At 37.7% G+C, this 14,951-nt stretch overlaps 1 protein-coding gene and 4 non-coding genes across 20 annotated transcripts in view; all 5 read left to right on the top strand.

Moving 5' to 3' along the window:
* Positions 1-14,951, top strand: part of LOC133524685 (neurobeachin) — a 963,862-nt gene that overhangs the window by 562,789 nt on the left and 386,122 nt on the right. The window lies entirely within an intron of this gene.
* Trnaa-agc (transfer RNA alanine (anticodon AGC)) lies at positions 5,801-5,873 on the top strand. Its single transcript has one exon. It is a non-coding gene; the product is annotated as a tRNA-Ala (tRNA).
* Trnaa-agc (transfer RNA alanine (anticodon AGC)) lies at positions 7,033-7,105 on the top strand. Its single transcript has one exon. It is a non-coding gene; the product is annotated as a tRNA-Ala (tRNA).
* On the top strand, positions 8,133-8,205 carry Trnaa-agc (transfer RNA alanine (anticodon AGC)). The gene has a single exon. It is a non-coding gene; the product is annotated as a tRNA-Ala (tRNA).
* On the top strand, positions 11,413-11,485 carry Trnaa-agc (transfer RNA alanine (anticodon AGC)). Its single transcript has one exon. It is a non-coding gene; the product is annotated as a tRNA-Ala (tRNA).

Genomic DNA, 14,951 nt, shown 5'->3' on the forward strand with positions numbered 1-14,951 from the left:
ATTGCGAACCGGCTAATATTTGCCAACGTCATGGAGTAAATGACGCTAGTAGTCACGTTTAAGTTAATAAATAATAATTTTTTTTTTTTTTTTTTATCTTTATTAAATAAAGGGGTTTTATCATGTTTGATGATGTCACCCCCATTATAAATAATAATAAATTGGGATTTTTTGGCTGAAGGTGAGAGGGTAGATGAAAATGACCGTAGGAAAAAGGAGGTTGTGTGCGAACAAATCTACGGGGAGGTGATATTTGCTTTTAGATCAAGGCAAGGACGTTCTTATGGTGTTATTAGAATAATGATGTGTCTATTGTAGATTGTGACCAACGTTATCAGTACTCAGAGTGAACAGTGATCCAGTGAGGCTAATATGAACTTAAGGTAAACTTTGTGTGAGTTATGGGGTCGCTATAAGGGGAGGTTTGGAGGCGACTATTAAGCTCAAGAAACCAGGTGGATAATCATGTGAAACTCATGTTATATGTAGGTAATAAAGTCGAACACCAGCACAACTCATATCGTCATCTCACTAACATCCAGGCCTCATAGGTATGTAGTACATTTACATATCGCTTTCCAGTATCCGTAAAAGCATTAGCTCATTCGATAGGTTAATAACTATGGTGAGCTTGACGACAATATTCGTATTTCATCTGCTGACTGTACCAACCGGGACTTACGCACGTCGCCCGTTTGAGTTACGTAATGTAACTATAATAATGAAAATGTTAATATAGGATTACATTTTAACAGGAAATTCCATTAATAAATGTCGCATAGTAGCGTACTTTATGTTGTTTCATTACTAGAAAATTTAATTTTAATTTGAACAGCTATACAGTGTTTATGAGAATTAATTTTATCGTAGATTAAATCTTGATATAATAAACTTTTATTATATCAGGTATTACTTATGGTAGCAAATTAAATTCTTTGATTAAATACGCTCATGTTGAGTTGTTACGATTAAAAATATTATGTATTTTCGGCCTATGCAATGCAACGCTTAGCATGCGAGAGGTACGGGGATCGATACCCCGCGCCTCCAAGATTTTTTTATTAAATTCTATGTGTAGTCACCATAGACGTGAAATAGATGGTGACAGCCAAATGACAAATATTTTGCAACATACTCTTACTTCATTATTTTTAGGGTAATCCCGCAGTGAGCGTTAAGGATTAAATAGATACCGAAATAACATATATCTTGTTTTTTTTTTTCATATCTTATAAAATCAACTATGCTTGGCGCGACATGCACTTGACAGGTTCTTTTTTGTTCTGTATTCTCTCATGTTTACTTATGACTTTCAAAACATGAGTTAGCAAATGTTGTTCATGGTCTTAAATCTTATGTATTTAGGACAAATTACGCGTTCGTTTGATGCAAACAAACCGATATGATAATTTCATACGTTCATTCAAGAGTTATGTCATATTGTGCCACAATAAAACGATAGGACGTATGTGTTATATATTTATATAGGGGAGAGGGGGGCAAGACGGGGGACTTAAGGTTTGAAATCGAATAAAAAAGAAAACTTTAATATTTTAAACATTTTTTTATTTTTAGAATCATCTTTGGTAATTAGTCTTTTATAATCAATACTCCTTAGGAACTCTAGTGTAATAATAAAATTTAAAAAAATCAACAATCGCAAACCTACCTATCGCCCCATCTTGCCCCCCCCAGTGGGATAAGACGGGGCACCCTATGGGTCAAGATGGGGTACACCTACAGGGCAAGATGGGGTACACTTACAGGGCAAGATGAGGCGATAGGAATTTTTAGTAATTTAAGGAATTGCACGACATTAATCAGTAAAACGCTATGGACAAATTTCACATTTAAAGGCAGTCTCTTCATCCTCGTCTTCAACACCTGCACAGCTACAATGTGCCCATTTTCGGCATGCCGAACACGCCACCCAGCCTTCTGTGGACTCTAAATAGAGACCGTGACAATATAAACACGGAGGATTTTCTGACTCACTACCACTATTTTCCGATCCTACAGTCGATTTTCGAGTAGCTTTAGTATTTTTTTTCTTTTTGGTCACTTTATTTTTATTGGCAACGGTATTTTTTTGAGTTTTCTTTAATTCTCTTATAGCCTTCCTTTTCTCTTTAGCGTCAACCACCTCTTGTTTCTTTTTTATTTTATCTTCTAACTCATTTTTGTAGGGCGATGAGGTAATAATAGCGGTTTTTCCTCTCTTTGTTGGTGCTCTTGTAATTTTCCTTGTTGCAGGAAAAGGCATAACTTGTTGGGGACTAACAACAATGAAACTAGATTCTCGTGGCGTACTTGGTCTATAAGTAGAACATCCAGGTTCTGGTGACTTTGCTGCTGTTTGAATCAATGGTTCCATTTCAACTTCGGAGGGTTGCAACTGTAAATCTTCAGGTGCTGATGATACTGGTAAAATAGCTGAACTCTGAGATACATCCAAAACGGTGCTTGATTCTGTTTGAGAATCCACAGAGGACGCAGACACACACAAGGATTCGGCTGTGGAAGCCGCGACAGTAGTAGTTAGTATGGCATTGTCTGATACAGTGGTCGATGACGTCGCTCCCGTGAGACCGATCTCCATTGGTATTTCGTTGTTGGATTCTGCAGAAACCGTTATTGGTGTTTCAGTAACTGGTGACGGCTCTGGTTGAGGGATGTCTGTGGTTAGAGATGGAGCGAAGTCAGTTTCAGTAAAAACTGTGGGGTCATATGGCCAAATTCCGCACTTTTTAAATCCATTTACTGCTGTAGACATCGTTGATGCTTGTATAAAAGCCTTTCCAAAAATTTCTGCGACTTGCCGCACCGTGACGATCATCCCCGGATTACTGCGTAGCCATGCTGTGATTTGATGGTCATAATACGTGCTGAGTGGCCTCATATATGCAACATCAGCAACTTGAAGTCGGTGAGTAGTGTGTGGAGGAAAACATAGAATGATTACTCCATGAGATCGCGCTTCATTGATGAGATCAATGTTTTGAGTGTGAGTACTATGTCCATCCAACAACAGCAGGACAGGTCGTTCTGTTGTTGCTCCACTAAATTCCACGAATTTCTTAAACCAGCCAGCAAAGAGTTCCGTTGTCATCCAGCCCGAATCACTGCATACTCCCCAAGATCCTGGTGCAGCATTTAGCATTAATTGCGGGTCCATACGCTTTCGAGGAAATACCATCATGGGTGGCATGTATAGGCCACTTGCACTGAAACAGATTTCAACAGTTATTGTTGTCCCTCTTTCTGCAGAAGTGATCGCTCCGACTTGCTTTCGCCCTCTTTTGGCTATTATTTTTGATTTGGTTTTTGGAACAATAGAAATACCTGTCTCGTCACAGTTGAAAATTCTGTCAGGAGTTAAATTATTTTCATCATAAACGTTCCCCAAAAAGTTATAAAACTGATCTACAACTTGCTTGTTAAATCCTGCAGCACGAGCTGCTGAAGTACTCTCAGGCTGTCGAATAGACAATTCAGGATGTCTCTTGAGAAAGTTGTGTGCCCAATCTTTCCCAGCTTCTCTTTTCTCGTTATTAAATGGATGTTGTTTATTATTTTTAACCGCCAAACTGTACGCTAGACCCCTTAAGTCTTTTATTGTAAGACCATACAGTCTACTTTCCATGTCTAGTATATAATTATACAGCTCTTTTTCCTCTTCTTTAGAAAAAACCGTATCTTTAGGGCCTAAACGAACTTTCAATTCATAGCTAGTGGAAGTACCGTCTGACAACTTCTCTCTAACTACTTTGACTTTTCTTTCTAAAGTCGTCTGAGGGACAGAAAATGTCTTTGCTGCCGACAGGTAACCCATTTTTCCTTCTATTACAGCATCCACCGCATTTTTCATAGCTTCCTCTGACCATTCTGCTCTATTTGTTTTTCTCTTATACGTTTTCACCATTCTACAACAAAATATTTAAAGATATTCAAATCCACAACTTTATAATCATTTCAAAACTTTCTTAAAAATACGCACGGGCAAGATGGGGTACCCGGTACCCCATCTTGCCCGTGCGTGCCTAAACAGATTCAACAAATTTTAAATAAATGACACTTGCCGCGTTCGAAAACGACAAGTACGTACCTGTTTGCGTGGTTGTTGCTCCATAGCAATTATTTAACGCCGATTCCGTGCTGCGTATGTAAAAGCAGCAATCACACACCAAACAAAACGCAAAAATAACAAGCAAAACGACAAAAAACAGTTTTTTGAGATTAAATTACGTGCGTAACCTTCAGTCTAGCCGCTCACCGCGTGGACTGATAGACATCATGGCGGCGTAGCGTCATGCGCTAGCGGGCTTCTGATTGGTCGATTCTAGCGCGGTATACAGCCGTTGCCCCGTCTTGCCCGCCACCCCGTCTTGCCCCCCTCTCCCCTAGATGAGTGATTCCACAGTGGCAGTCATATGCATTAATATCTTGCACAACGAAGCCTAATAGTACTTATGTTACATACCTAGGGCACTAAAGTACCCCGCTGGCTTCAGAGAAAACCAACCCCGTTGACCACGCTAGCTGCATTGCTGAGTGGAGACCATTGCAGCTTCACATCACTGTTTCTACTGTTTTGTTTATTTGTTTATCTTTGCCCTGTATATGCTATATGTGTTATTTGTATTGATATGTTGTCTGAATAAATGATTCCTATTCTGTTCCATTCTTATGTAAGAAATAAGCCGCGGTCGATAAACATTGTGATCTGAGGCTTACTTATTTATTGGCTGAGATGTGTAGGTAGGTATACTATTTTTCTGTCCGACGTAGCCGGAAAGCGTTGACACCTTCCGGCCGGAGGGCAGAAATAATATATTACACACGATGGCTCGCAATATTAAATTACAGTACAAGTAGTGAAAAGTAGGAAAAATGCAACGAGTGGCGATAAATTAAAACACGACGGAAGGGAGTGTTTTAAATCGATACGAGTTGCGAATTACTTTTTTGCACGTGTATCGTACAACGTTTTACAGTGCATATGACCCTTTAAATTTGCGATATACGCACGTATAGTGCTAGTTACCGCACTAGGGCAGTAAAGTAGCACCATATGTACTGTAACCAAGCTCTACAAACAAGATCGTTTCGGTAGCTGTACAACACAATACGAACATATAATATCTACGAAAAAATATGTAAATAGTAAACATACCGGAATGTAGCCAGCAAATAATTTGTTATTACTCTTTCATTCAATCTTATTATCTTATACACCTTATAAACAAAGTCCCACGCTGCGTCTGTCTGTTTGTATGTCCGCGATAAGCTCTAAAAATATTGAACGGATTTTTATGCGGTTTTCACCTATCAATAGAGCGATTCTTGAGGAAGGTTTAGGTGTATAATTTGTTAAGGTTACTCGTACGTGCCGAGGCGGGTCCTTAGTTAAACAATATGTTATTGTTATTACTCGTAATATTATAATGTAACTTCGACTACCAAGTTACTGGACTACTTTTGTGGTTACTTGTACCGCCCGGGGCTAAATATGCGTAATGCGTGTACGGCGCAATGAAATAACAGGACCACTGATAGTCTTTATTCCTTTACAATAACGTTTATAAACGGTCAATTAATTGTGTCTACATTAAACAATGCTCACTACCAAGCTATTTCTAGCGGCATTGTCAAAAACCAGTTTATATTTTGCATCTAATAACTAGTTATTGTATCGCCCTTGGAGCTCAAGTTATAATAGTTACAAGTCTCAAAACGTGTTGAGAATAAAGTTGTAGTATGTGATACGATTCAGGTTGTTATATTCACGATTTTTTTCAACGGGGGCGTAGCTCAGATGGTAGAGCGCTCGCTTAGCATGCGAGAGGTACGGGGATCGATACCCCGCGCCTCCAGTAAGAAAATTTTTGAATGATTGCTGTTCCAAATTTTATGTAATAAACATAGAAAGTAACTAATAGTTTCATGAACAGATTGTCTGTAGGATGTTCAGAGTTGACTACTTACTGCATCTACTTGAACGGCTGACACATCTTGCCGCGACTTTCCCAAGAAGAGTAGATAAACGCCGAAATTTCCACGTTATAAAACGTCGGAGATTTCACTAGTTACATTTCCTTTGAGGAACGAACAAAATTGCACTCATCTTTATTTTTTTATTAATTTTTATAACATTTTGAGATTCCTCCCAACTTTGTGCTGTTTCCATATTTTATCCATCGTTACGTACAAATGTGCCTAAACAGTGAATAATAGGTTTTGCCAAGACAACAACAATGTTATTGGCATTGTTGTCTTGTTATGCCAAGACGGTGCGAAACGGAAGTTGAAAGTACCTTGATTTACTGTAATGGCATTATTAGGAAACATCCCGGAATGTAGCCGGCAAATAATTTCTTACTCTTTCATTCAATCTTATTATGAAACAATATGTTATTATGTAACTGCAACTGAACTGAACTAGTTAAGTCACTCGTACTGCCAGAGGATAAATAAATATGCGTAACGTTTAAGTACGGCGCAGTGAAATAACAGGACCATTCGTAGTCTTTATTCCTTTGCCATAAGGTTTATAAATGGTAAATTAATTGTGTCAATATTGAACAAAGCTCACTACCAAGCTATTTCTAGCGGCATTGTCGGCAAACCAGTTTATAATTATTTATTATTATTTGTATGTCGTTACACTTTTTACTTATCACGACACAAGGTATTCCGGACATTTGGTTGGCGTGCACGGAGCCGAAGCCAACACGTTGATACCCTTTTGACATGTTGAGAGTTTATGAAATCTAAAATAAACTAGGCTACTCGTATTGGGTGAAAGCAATGGGCTGAATATGGGATTGATGGGCTATTATTATTAATATTTGGAGCCTGTCGTGTCCCGCAGCGCCTCCCCCCTCCTGATCGAAATCTAATAACAAGTAATTGTTTCGCCTTTAGAGGTCAAGTTATAACAGTTACCAGTCTCAATCGAGTAGAAATTGTGTTGAGAATAAATTAGTAGTATGTGATACGGTTCAGGTCATAATGTTCGCGATTTTTTTCAACGGGGGCGTAGCTCAGATGGTAGAGCGCTCGCTTAGCATGCGAGAGGTACGGGGATCGATACCCCGCGCCTCCAATAAGAATCTTTTTGGATTTTTACTAGATTTCTAAATCTAAGCTTCAAAATATATCACCATAAATGATAAATTCTTATGAAAAAATAACTTTTTTTGACTTTTTCACACTTTGTCACTTCAAAGCCTTTGAAGAGTTAACTTAGACGGACTCTGCTAAAAGATATTTTTGTATGGCTTACGTGTACTATTCTGAAAAATAAATTAGTTAATTTAGTCTATAAAAAAAATTGTGTGTCTTAATACGCCTTAATTAACTTTTTTTTACTATGTATGCGTAATAGTGGGAAAAAAAGCGTAGGAATTAAGCGCAAGCCATTGCAGAAATGGCAGATGAGCGTTGCTCTTAATCTTACTATGGTCAAGGTCCAGATAATAATTGAAAAAGAAGACACGCTAGACTCATTTATAAAATATACTAAATATGTAATAGACACACTAAAGACCTTCAACAGAACATAGAAACATAACATACCAGATCGCACTTTTAGCTGAAAATTTCGGACAAGGCCGCCCGTAACATCGGGGGCCAGTCTCACCAAAATGCTACTACATAGTCACCAATAACCACAACAATAGACAGTACCTAAGAAACAAAGAGCAACCGGCCGCCCGTAATTCTAGCGAGGGCCGATTGACTCACACCAATGACTACAAACGAAAAAAAAAAAAAAAAAAGGTCAAGGAATTTTATTGCTGTTTAGTGGGACAGAATTCAAATTCTTTTACTGTATGTAATTTTGTAAACGAGGAATCGCTCGTAAGCTTTAGGAAAAAAAGACTCTTAACTAGTTAGTAATTATTTCATTTGTTCGAGTTTATGCGTACGTAGATAATATGTAGTATCAAGGTTTTATTTTCATGATATTCACAGCTACGCTGCCGACAAACCAATTCAATTCTCTCCTACATCTACCAATACTTCTTTCGTATTTAGGGCTCAAGTTACAATAGGATTAATATAATAAGGCTAAGAATAGGCTTCGCTGTGCTACAGTTGACATGCGAAATTTCATTACTTTTTTCAACGGGGGCGTAGCTCAGATGGTAGAGCGCTCGCTTAGCATGCGAGAGGTACGGGGATCGATACCCCGCGCCTCCAATAAGTCTTTTTGTATTTCTGCTGTGCTTCAAGATTTTCTGCGCGTTTTTTTTTATGTAAAATATCAGAAAGTAAAGAAACAGTTTCACGAACATATGACCCTTTAGGATTTTTTTGAGTTGACTATAGTTCGTTTTTTAGCATTAGATAAAAGGTAAATAATCTTGACGTGTCTTATTCACACAAAATCTCAAAATCACAAAAAAAATACTATGGTAGACCGTACGAGTTGTAAAACAGTGAGTATCAAAAGTAGCGGGTGGAACAACGCGCCGATTGCCTCGAATTCGTGTGCGTGACACCGCTGTACTGGCCCCATTCTTATTGTCTGTAAGGCCCGTCCTTAGATATATGTCAATGACCACCCTCGATCACTTTTCCAAATAAAGATATGTTCCCATTCAAAATTATCTGACACAGTTATTTTTAATAACAATTTTGAATGATTCACGGTTAGTTTCGCTAGACATAATTCGACCGGGATATAAACCTAGATTTTTATATTGTTTTTGAGCTCCCGATATTTTCCGCTATCTCCAGTTACTGGTGAAGAAGATGCATGTAACTGCGTCGAAATATCGGGAGCTCAAAAACCAATATAAAAGGTAATTTCACGGTTAATAACTTATAACCCGGCCGATCTAAGTCTAGTGATACTTATCTTTGTCAAGTTATTCGCTCCGTGCATGACTGTGGAGCCGCCCTGGTGGTTGTGGGCCATATTGCTTATTTGACATTTGGCAGCTGCCACATAATCAATATGTCGTCCCACGAAAGTTCATATTTTCACCACGTTTTGCATTGGCGCTTGTATTTCTTTTTTTTTATGGTAGAGGAGGCAAACGAGCAGACGGATCACTTGATGGTAAGCTGTTAAGTAAGATGTAAGATGGTAAGTTAAGGAAACTAAATGGCATAGTTAATTTTCAAAAATTTTTTTTTTTGTTTTTTATTTTTACTATTTTTATTTTTATAAAAAGTAACTAAATGTTGCATATAGCGTTGTTGTAACACGGGTATTACATTTAACTCAACCAAACAATTGACATATCAATGTCATTTCGAATATCGATCGTCCGAGATAGTACTTACGTTTAGTAGCAAATGTATGAACTCGCACTAAACACTAATCAATAAGTAAACAGGCCCTAAGGCAAGTGTACACGCTCGTAAGGGCCTTATAAGATAAAAATTAATGATTGATTATCTCCGAAATGGAGTTAATTAGAATATCGGTGTCTTTGAGAAAGTTACTTAATTTAAGCTCAGGAATGCACCCTCTAAATTAAAGCAAATAAAAAAAAAACACGGTGTATAGTCTGTTTTTAAATATAGTAGATGTTCTACAATTAAATAACGAATATCCGGGTAAACCCTCAGGTGTATTTTCGTCCCGATCTCAGTTATCCCAAATTTGGGAACTTTGAACCTCACTCCAACTCCAAACTCCTTCAAAACCGGCGAAACTCGATAACCTCAGACCTTTAGTTACCTTTACCTCAAAACATAAAAGTCTAACAAGCATCATCTTTGCTTTTATCATTCAAGAAATAAAGTATTCTCGGACATTTAGTATGATTTCATCGTATTGGTTGAGTTCAGTCAAACAGTACAGAGACAAAGTCTCATGAAACCAGTATAATGCTTTTTATATGGAAATGAAACCGGTGCCGTTAAGATACAGCATTCTTCCGATAAATGTAGCATGTAGCTATGCGCCTCCTTAACCTTTTTGACGCCAATGACGGTTATATCCGCACCGTAGGTCCAACTCGGAAGACGGATTAATCCGTCACAGACCACAGAGCAACGTAGATCTTCATGCACATCCATAAAGTTCAATTTCATTTTTGACACTTCGGTGATGTGGCGTCCCAGTGCCAGCTTTTGTGTTTGACACGGCGCGTCGAAGTTAAGCCGTTTTTTTATACTACATCTGTGGCAAACAAGCATACGGCCCGCCTGAAGGTAAGGTCTTAAGTTACGAAGTTTTTGTTAGTCTTAAATCATTGTAATGTTAATATATATTAATTAATATTTGTAACGCTTTGGCTTGTTAGCTGTAAGTTACAAATGTTTACCTGAAATAAAGAATAAAGCAGTCTCCAGAGGAGTTACATGCGAATCGCACCCCCGTTGAGCTCCGGCAATCTTACTCTAGTGTTATTTGGCTGCGGCTTAATAATAATTTTGCGTGTAAACAAAAAGGAAGGAATGGAAAGATTTGCACGCTTCTAGCCAGTTTCGGAGCGCTTGTTGTTAAAAAACCGCTCTCGTTGCATTAAAAATCTCCTAACACTGGCGTCTCCAACGGTGACTCGCGTAGCTATGGGAACACATACGAGAATGTAATATTTTCACATATTGAACTGGGGCATTTGATACGAGTTCCTTTGTGGAATTGTATTGTTATCGACGTTCAGATCGAGCAGACATTTCTTTATTATGATGTAACGTGTATTGTTACGTTTCAAACGAGATACATTATTAGATATATATGGTCAGACTCGTAGAATTTGATGGGTTGGGTATTGGTTTGTACGTGTTCAGTTATTCCGACATATAACGTATAACGGCCCGATAAGAATTTTCAGATACGTCAAATATTAGGTTTAGATACGATATGGATCGGATATGACAGTCTCAAAAGTGACGTTTCTTCATACAAAAACAAAATAAATATACATACAAAAATTTAGACCTATCTTAAAGTCCGAATTGGGCCGTAAAGCACGAGGCGGAGCGATAATTAATAATAAAACTGTGGTTAATGTATATTAAATTGTGTATAAATATGTTTCAATATTCAGAGGAAAAAAAACGGGGATTACGTTTGTATGAAGAAGATTCCAACAGTAATAATAACTCATTATTGCATCAAATTGTTTAGTACTCTCTAAAATGCAAATTTGCACGCTGATTTCAAAGAATACAGAGAGTTTTTTCCGAGGTATGGTGTGGTGAAAATCAATTTGCGTGATGTTGATAATATTAATCGACAGTGTTGAAAAAATCATAGCTTTTGGGTCCAAACAGAGTTGTCCCGAGTTGAGTACGTTTGTATGGTAACATGATCACTCGGGGCTCGGTATTTGACTGTTACTTGATTAATGTACTCAAGTGAATGTCTACGCTTGATGCGACATAAGAATCGTATGTCATTGGATTTAATAAACATGATCAAGATATTCGCGGTGGCAAGTAACCGGGGGCGTAGCTCAGATGGTAGAGCGCTCGCTTAGCATGCGAGAGGTACGGGGATCGATACCCCGCGCCTCCAATCTTTTTTTGTATTTTTTTGATAATGGCAAAAAAGTCTGAAGGAAAGCGACAAAAAAAACCTGAAGTAGGGTCAACTGCGCGTTCTATAGATACTAGCATGTCCTTGCTCTTTATATTCGTCTATACTCGGACTGCCCGCCTGCGGAACTGGTAGAGAGCCTATAGAGGTTCTTTGTTCCTGATTTAAAAAAGATAACCCTCAGACCGCGAGTGCGGCCTCTGTTAGCAGTGCCAATGGCACGCACGGTGGCGCACAGAAACTCGTCCATCCCTCGTGCCCTGGCCCTGCTGAATGCGCTCCTAGTTGCAGCACCCGAGTGTGACCTGCTTGCGGGGCGATGGGCGGATGTGTGTATGGAATGCTTGAGATTTTGTGAGATGCTGGATAAAAGGGAATCTAGTGTTTTAAAAGTGTTTTAATTCAATCATAATTGTATATACTTATAGTATGGAATTGACATTTCACAGTGTATTAGTTTTAAACTGTAATTCTGTGTAAATATTAAATAAAATTGAATTAAAAACCTTAGCACTGCGTATCCCACGGACGCTTGCATATCCTGAGGGCCTACCGCGAAAAACACTTGTATAACAGGTTCTAACAAATTAGTTACCGATATTTTAAGAGATTGTACTTTACATTAAAACAATTAACATTAATTACAAAGTAAGAAAAGTTAAACCTTTCTTTGTTTTTATTTACCGAACCAAAAATAAATAAATTGTTAATCAATTTATCTCAAAATGTGGCATTATATATGAAAGGGACCTTATTGTCGGTGCCGCTTACGCCATTATCAACGATGCACCCATATTATAAACAACGCCGCGCTACGCAGTGCGGCGTAACTGCCAACAACAATAATGTCCCTTTTTATAGATAATGTCACAAATATTCGTCATGGACATTTAACTGACAAGATGTTTAACACTAGTCATGTCAACAATTAATAGTCTTTAAATTCATAATCAACGTGTCATTTGATTTATCAACGTGATGTGGCGAGTTAAGTAAAAGAAGTTATAGAATCTGTTTCATAAGTTTTCATTTAATTATCTCATTAACAGGGTGTTTTAACTTAGCAAATTTGTTTTCCAATTTTTACAAAAAAATAAGATCATAAAACCTGTAATGTTTCGTATTTAAATATGCTCCATTAAACAAATTGGTAATTAATTTGTTAGCACTTTATATTTGAGAGATGGTAGTTGGATTATTAGTCGGGATACTCGTAAAAGAATCGCTAAAAGTAGCCCTCTGAGGAGCGTTTCGTTCTAAGCGTCTACTTGAACGAAACAGAAATACCGAGAATGTAACTTTGTAAGTTGTACTTAGTTTGGAGACAAAGACAAACTTTTTCAATTTCTATTTCTCACACTGTTACCGCAAATGGGGCGATTTCTTTTGTTTCTTATACCCATTTATTTATTACGTAAACTGCAATTTCGTAATATTTAAATATCTTCAATGTTCAATTAGGTTTGTTCTAAGCACATGTACGAGTATATTATCGGATCCCTTTCTTTGTCATAATTATTGAAAGTCATAATGTAATGTAGTGATTGTCAGATTATCATTAGTCATAATTCTGAAATCGTTAACATCTTAGGATTTTCGTAATGTTATCCTACAGATAGGTTAGGTTTGTTTTATATTTATTGACAGAGTCTCCGTTTTAGCTTGAGCACAAATTCTTCGGTGTTTCCGAATCCGGGTGTTCTCCTCTACAGTTCGCATTTCTCAACTGATTCTTGCGAAACTTGGTAAATAAGTTTGCGTCGATTCATTTTTTAGATTTTTTGTCAAAATGGCGGTGCCATGGGAGTGTTTTATATACAGACTTACATCAGAGGTGATACCGTTTATCCTATTGAGCCCAAATAATAAAAAGTCTTTCAAGACCATGCTTTTTTTTGTATACATAGGAAGCACGAAAACCCAATAAACTTAAATTTCTACATTCCATTAATGCTTTGTTAGTTAATACGATTTTTTTCTGTTCCATAAGTATGAAAAATAAGACAACGTCCTAATTTGCCAAACATCATTATTCAATTTTTTTTTATATTTTCACGCCATGAGCATGAACTCTTGATAAGAATAAAGGAATAAATCATCTCTTTTCATCTCGCCCCAATTTAGCTCAAGCACTTTAATGATAAGTAGGTCATTTACGAAGCGTAATATAAACATGAATTATGATTTCTGAATTAGACTGTCAGTGAAGCGCTGGTGGCCTAGCGGTAAGAGCGTGCGACTTGCAATCCGGAGGTCGCGGGTTCAAACCCCGGCTCGTACCAATGAGTTTTTCGGAACTTATGTACGAAATATCATTTGATATTTACCAGTCGCTTTTCGGTGAAGGAAAACATCGTGAGGAAACCGGACTAATCCCAACAAGGCCTAGTTTATCCTCTGGGTTGGAAGGTCTGATGGCAGTCGCTTTCGTAAAAACTAGTGCCTACGCCAAATCTTGGGATTAGTTGTCAAGCGGACCCCAGGCTCCCATGAGCCGTGGCAAATGCCGGGACAACGCGAGGAAGAAGAAGAATTAGACTGTCAGTATTCGTAAATGCATATTATATTCCGCAAAGAATTGAGCTTTCCCTACCTAAGAAATTATAAACATTTGTAGAAGTGTTTATTTTTGTAAATTTTTCAATATCCTCAAGTCTCTGTTTGGCATAATAATACGAATATAAATCACCTCTCATCACGACGGGCGGTCTAAGAGGAACACCCCATTCGTCAGATCCAAAGGCTTGGTGTTGGGGAGTTATTCCAGTTTCGTACAGAGCAGGCGACGCGCTTTTTCGCGTGATCTACAGGCAATTTCGCTGAAATCAGAATGATATTTGAATCCTATTATTTAGTTGTCGTGCATCTCGCCCGCGTCAATACATGTACGGATTAGTGCGAGCGAAATATAAGTAGTATTATCTAAAGCTTTACGAGTATCTTATATTAGTTCAATTTCGTTCCACTGCGTATCTTCGTTCTTTACCCTTAGTTAAATATCCATCCATCATGTATTTTGGGGTTATAACTTATAAGTTATAACGTGTTCTCAAGAGAACGAACGGACTGACGGATGGGATCTTGTTTCGTATTATAGGTACTGAACAAATATTTGAGTTTGAGTTTAATTGGAGTTGAAAGAGGCTATGATTCTGAGTAGAAAATACATAACTTTTTATATGTAATAGAAAGTTACAAATGAGTGTGTGTCTACTATTAGTAGAGATTGCCTTAATTGAATATAATGTTAACGTATGTCTGTTACTATATACTTAAACCGCTGATCACATATTTTGGCCTCGAGGCATTGGATTATTTTTATTACTGAAAAAAATACTTATGGGGGTGAAAACTGGTTGGAATTTACCGTAGAAGTGGAATTGGAAGGTATTATTCCACACTGACGTAGTAGCGGGCAGCTAGAATGCAATACTGGCCAGTTCAA

This window comes from Cydia pomonella, chromosome 14 (assembly GCF_033807575.1).
Source record: "Cydia pomonella isolate Wapato2018A chromosome 14, ilCydPomo1, whole genome shotgun sequence".
NCBI lineage: Eukaryota > Metazoa > Arthropoda > Insecta > Lepidoptera > Tortricidae > Cydia > Cydia pomonella.